The 6,303-nt window shown below is 42.4% G+C and overlaps 1 pseudogene; it reads right to left on the bottom strand.

Moving 5' to 3' along the window:
* Positions 1 to 1,472: 1,472 nt before the first annotated feature.
* LOC147310350 (uncharacterized) lies at positions 1,473 to 2,095 on the bottom strand (annotated as a pseudogene).
* Positions 2,096 to 6,303: the final 4,208 nt, after the last annotated feature.

The following is a 6,303-nucleotide window of genomic DNA, read 5'->3' as shown; positions in this document are numbered from 1 at the left end:
TTGCATCGGTGGGCCCAGTCGGTGGTATTCTGTTCAAATATATTGCTGTTGTTCTAAGTCAAACACAGATTTAGAGCTTAACTTTTCCATAGTCCCATAGTCCACCAGTTTTGACTTCTTGTCTGGGCCCTGCAGTCATATACAGACACCAGGCCTTCTGATCAAGTGGACACAGCAAACACTGAGGCTTATGAGCTGCTACAGTATTTCCAAAGCTAATACCCCAGCTTTATAGTGACAGAGATTTGCTACAAGATACAGGGCAGTAGCTACAGCTTACTGAGGGTTTTCCTTGTGAAATGTCTTGTGAAACAAATATAGGGCGGATTATGAGGCTTAGAATGGACTTGAAAAATACTCTGAAAACACAAGTGCAGCCGTTACTAACGCACCTTCGCAGTGTTCAGTAAGATGAAGGAGCAGGAACACACCTACTCCTTTCACTGAATTCATCTCTTTTAAATGAGTGGGTGTATATTCAGTGTATACAACAATAAAATATTATTCTCCATCTTTCTTGGTTTTCAGCACAAAACCAGCTGTTGGTTTTCTTTGTTTCTTTTTTCTTGCTACTGGACTTTCTCCCAACATAGGTACTAATTGTGCTACACCTGATATAGAGGTGCTGCCAATTGTATGTTTACATTAGTGATTATTTTTGTGTAGATCCTTGTTGACAGTTCCTTAAAAAGGAAAAGAGTGATTGCTTCAGGGAAGGTCTGTGAGGACGGACAGGTCCCTGTAGTTTTGGATTAGCGTTGAACTTGCTGTTTTGACTGCGTTTCCTGGAAGTACCTTATAAATGGACTTGCTGATCCTCGAACATGAGATGATGAGATGAGATGATATAGCCTTTATTTGTCAGTTGCAGGTCTTTTGCCCACAACCAAGATGACAGACCTTGCCGACCGTACATACAATACACAAACATTACATTGGGGAGACAGGTCAGGCTAGGTAGCGAGGAAAAAGAAACATCAAAATGTGTAATACAAAAGGATAATACAGGAATGCACAGATATCAACACACCATAGCACAATAAACACAGACAAGCAACATGGGAAAGTGTTCCAGTGTGTACATCTGATCTGGGACCACTGCAATCTTCGACTGCGCCTATACCTGACCCGATGTCCACATCAGAGGGGAGGTAAGCTTTGGAGGTGGCGTTGGATCCGGGGTAGGGAGGGTGATGCTTCAGTGAGTGCTTATCAGCATCAGTATATGTATGTGTGTGCGTGTCCATAGTTCAGCTGAGACAGTGTCCTTCGCCCTGCCAGGCTAAGTAAACAGTCTTCCAGCCAACCCAGGTGGCCTTGCACGGAATGGGAAGGAACAGACTCAACACAGTCGTTATCAGGGAGTTTGTTCGGCTCCAGCCTTGAGCCCACAGCTGGCGCCGAAGGGGTAGCCGGATTATGATGGTAAATTTTTCTTTTGCAACAACTCATGAGAATTTCAAAGCTGTTCTTTAACACTCTGACACTGGTCTCTCAATCTCCCGTTGGAGAACCGCGAGCTTCCCCATGATGGTATCAAACTTGCTGGTGTTGTCATTCTTTTGCTCAGATAGCCGATTCTGAGACCTCACGACTGCAGTGAGCTGTTCTACGATGTAATCCAACTTTCGCTCAAAGGTGTTATTTTGAGCAGGCCTCTCCTTGATGTATCCCAATATACGTTCAGAGGTGCTATTCTGAGTATTCACGGCAGCTGTAAGCGTCTCCAAGGTCTTAACCATGCTGCTTTCAATGAGCCCTTTCTGAGAAGTCGCGTCTCGTCCCATCGTTTCAATCCCAGCGGGCAGCCTTGGGGGGGTTTGAACAGCCAGTTCCGCTGTCTTAATTCTCCGATAAGCCAGGGCCAAGCCAGCTCCGATCAGCAAGAACCTTGTTATCATGGTTCCGAATAGGTAGATCTCTTCAGCGTCCTCGATCGACAGTCCCGCCAGGCACACAATCCTGCATTTCTGCCACCCGTCCATCGTGTATCCGGCAGGGAAAGTCCCTCCAGGGCACTCGGGCTCTCCTGAGCCAGACTTCTCGTTGAGAAAAGGGTGTCAATAGCATTCAGAGACCAGTTGATCAAATCCATAATTCTCTTTAGGTTTTAGAAACAGACTGTGAGAGAGTACATGTGATTGAAACCACCTTTTCTTACCTATAAATTATTTAAGGAATCTCCATTCATAACCAATCGAAGAAGCCCTTTTTCTTTTCGTGGGCTTTGACTTGAAGTGCCTATCTTTGCATGCCAAATATTTTCTTTTAGTATGTAATCTGCCACTTCATAAGCATGAATGATGCTTCACCTCAAGGGTAAGAGCTGCAGATTGGCAACTGTAAGAATTTGGCAGAGATGCAGTGTTTCAGCAGGAAGGCTTTGGATTTATCTGTGCAACCTTTCTCTGTGTGTACTTGTGTAGAGGATGTTTGAATAGGTCAGGGTGGTGATATAATGAAAGCTTAAATGAAGCACACACCTCTGCATTAACTCTGCCGCATGATGTGGCGCTATAGTCTGTAACTATGGCAACGGCACTCTGCACTCCTCCTCCTTACGTGCATCAGTTTGCGCGCGTGTGTGTGTGTGTGTGTGTAACTCGTCACTGTGTTCCCTGCAGACAGATTAATTCCCTGCCAGATTCATTCCCTGTCAACTTGCTGAAACAAAAAGTTTCTGTTTTAATTAGTTCGCTGCAGTGTCTCGCTTCATCCGTCTATCTGGAAAGTGTCTCCCTCACATTCACGGTCTCGCTCTCTCTTCCCGCCTTCACTCTTCCTGTTGGTCTCTAGTGTAATTAAAGACAGTCAGGGCAGATAATAGAACCGTAATAGTGTGTAATTGCAATAATCAATACAGAGTGCAAAGTAAGGAACTCACTATTCTTCAGTATAGAGATATACAGAGAGGTGGGAGGATGTGTCTCGCAGCAAACGCCCACTTGAAACTCAGTCATTAACTGATTGCTTATAATGTATTTGATTAGAAAAAACAAAGAAAAGCATTTACAAGGCATTACATTCATTGGACACTTTCTTAGGTACACAAGCATATATCTAATGGGGACAAAAGGTCATTTAAGTGACTTTGAGTGTTTCAGAAATTTGATTATCTACAATTTTACAGAGAATGATCTGAAAAGACATCCTGGCTTGGTGATTTCCTGTGATTTCTGCTGCAACATTTGGATGGTAGCACCAGTAAAACAACATGAAAGCATGGATCCATCCTGTCTTGTATCAACGATTCAGGCTGCTTGTGGTGGTGTAATGGTGTGGGGAATAGTTTCTTGGCACACTTTGGGCCCCTTAGTGCCATTTGAGCATCATTAAATGCCACCGTCTACCTGAGTATTGTTCCTGACCATGTCCATCCCTTAATGAGTACAGTGTACCCATCTTCTGATGGCTGCTTTCTGCAGGATAATGCACCATGTCACAAAGTGTGATGCTGTCATGCCAGTATGGACCAAAATCTCAGAGGAATGTTTTCAGAAACTTGTTGAATCTCTGCCATGCAGAAATAAAGCAGTCCAGCCCGGTCCCAACAAGGTGCACCAAACAAAGCAGCCACTGACTGTAATTCAAAATGGTTCTTTCTCTAATCTTTGAGATATTGTCAGTAGATCAACATTCAACATTATTCAACATACTTAGCCAAATGTATTTATTTATGCCATATTCTAGCCAATAAGACGAAAAGACTGACAATGCCAAGGCTGTAAATATAAGCCTACAGCCAGAAGCCAGTTAGCTAAACATAGCCTAGCTCAGTGGTTCCCAAACTATTTTTGCTATGCCCCCCTTTGTTTTCCAAGAAAAATGTTCGTCTGTTTGTCTCTATCTGCAGGTTTTACACGCTTACATACACACACCTAGTTACTGTCCCTCTATTTACAAAGGCAGAGGCGCCGCCGTGTGATTATTTTACGTGTAGTTGTTTTTTTTCCTGTGTAATAATATTCGATATTGCTATCAATACATTTTTCAATACTGACGGGGAACAGCTAGACTAAAACAAAAATCTAATATTCTGAATTAATTCGGTATCTTGCGCTACACTTTTGGAGCTTTAGGTCTGCTGTTAACATTAAGCGACATATAAACCACTTTACAGATACAGACAAGAGGGTGACCAACCGTCCTCTTTTCCCCGGACATGTCCAGTTTTCACGTTCTGTCCAGGGGGATTTTCGACATTGATGAAAATGAGGAGCCATATGTGTGGCGTCATCCCCGGACTGCTGCTTAGTGAGTGGTTGTTCTGCACTTACAGACGGGACAGACAGCCCCTGATGAAAAATCCCTAAAAAATCCCAAAGCGCAAGTGCATCTTTTCAGTACTGGTAATTTTGCTTATACAGATGAGCCATTATTTCTGTGCCATTATTTAATTCCAGAGGCTTTTAAGTTGTTTTTTTGCACTTGTTGACTTGTAAAAACCTATATGACATTTTTTGATTTCACAAATCATTGTGAATTCATTATATATCTGTGGTACTTCTTTTTATTCCCATCCAGATCATTATCATTCCCAACGTGTAACATACGAAAGATTTCTCATGCTCCTAGGCGTCTCATAGTAATGCAACAGGTACCCTTCCATGTCCTTTTGAAACGCTCTGGGTTCTCAGTTGAATCCAATAGAATGCTGCTGGCGACGGTAAGAAACATTTAGGCTACGTTCACACTGCAGGTCTTAATGCTCAATTCCGATTTTTTGATCAAATCCGATTTTTTTGTCTCCTCGTTCACACTACAAATAAAATGCGACAGCAAACGCGCTCTAGTGTGAACGCTCAAAGCGGCCCGCATGCGCAAAAGAAGATGTCACACACAACGCGCTCTGTTTAGACCAAGAACAAACAGTATTGTTTGACTGATGGCCGTTAATATAAAGACTTCGGACTTTACGTTTCCCAATTTTTGCTTTAAGTTATTTTGTTATTTACATAATAATGTAAATAACCTAATAATGATCCTTATTGCTGTTTAAGAGAGGAGCGGTGCTTCAAAGGATAGCTGCAGATTTCTGTCAGAATCTGCAGATTATACAGTACAAATAAAATGTTTACGTTGTCTTCCCAACAGTTTCACTGACATCTACACTGGATGGCTAGGAAGCGTTCGCGATGTCTTCTCGGGCGCTGATAATTGGCTTCAGTCTTGTGTCGGTGACGTAAAAGGCGGATTTAATGCGACTTGACCGTTCAAACAGCAGTCGCTTTCTAAAACATCGGATATGTATCGGATTCAGTACCACATACGAAAGTGACCCAGATCGGATTTGAAAATATCGGATTTGCGCCGTTCACACTGTCATAGCATGATCGGATATGGGTCGCATAGGGTCAAAAAAATCGGATTTGATGCGCTTTCGCCTGCAGTGTGAACGTAGCCTTAGACCAAAGGCCCCAGCCGTCCATTCCAGCCCTAACTCTAACCATAACTACAACTTTAACCCTAACACTTAGTGTTTTCCAAAGTGATTCAGGATCATAACATAAAACACATTTATAGATTGATTCCAACTGGCTCTCATGCCTCCGAACACGTAACATATCGACGATTTGTCACATTCGTCAGTATGTTACACTTTGAGATGAGAACGTGTTGCCCCATCCTATTTAAATCATTACTCCTAGGTTCAATGAAAAGCTAAATGCAAAGAGCTATTTTTATTTTTATGTGTGGGACACATTCATTTTTAGATGTGCACTATTTGTGTAGTGTATAAATTCTGAAATTGTAGACATTTATTAGGACATCATCATCATAGTTGACCCTACAAAGTTTTGTTGATAATTTCCACCAGAAGTTCATTTATCCTCCATCAAATGCAGCCGCTCATAGTGGAAACTTTCTGAGTGTTGTGAAAGGCACCAAGTAAGCAAAATGAGATAACAGTAATTTTTTTTTTTTTTTTTGCTTAAATCTTTCAACTGTTAGATATCTCTACAAATATTTGGTATGACGGGCCATCACAGCAAAAAGTATGAAAAAAAAGACTAACAGAGGGATTAAAATAACTTGCATGGGCGCACGCAGATATTTCTCTTTCTCCTTCTAATGCTTATCTGGCTGCACCCACCCTCGGGCGTTAGTTGAGATGAAGGGAGCTCTCAACAGGTAAAGGTGGACATGCCTAGGCAAACACCCTCTCTGAAACAATACTGCCCCCTCCAGGGTAGGCTGACCTCACCTGGGAACTGGGAAATGAGTGCCTTGGGGGTAGCAGAGCTCCAGCTGTGCTGACCAGGAAAGGGAAAATTAGATAATCTGATTTTGTCTTTTTCTATG

The sequence above is a fragment of the Aulonocara sp. 'chitande type north' Nkhata Bay genome, linkage group LG17, assembly GCF_057382095.1.
Source record: "Aulonocara sp. 'chitande type north' Nkhata Bay isolate Kocher_YH1m ecotype deep benthic linkage group LG17, A_spYH_male_GT1.1, whole genome shotgun sequence".
In the NCBI taxonomy this organism is placed as follows: domain Eukaryota; kingdom Metazoa; phylum Chordata; class Actinopteri; order Cichliformes; family Cichlidae; genus Aulonocara; species Aulonocara sp. 'chitande type north' Nkhata Bay.
Note: the sequence above shows the minus strand (reverse complement) of the source record. Positions and strands in the feature narration are given on the sequence as shown.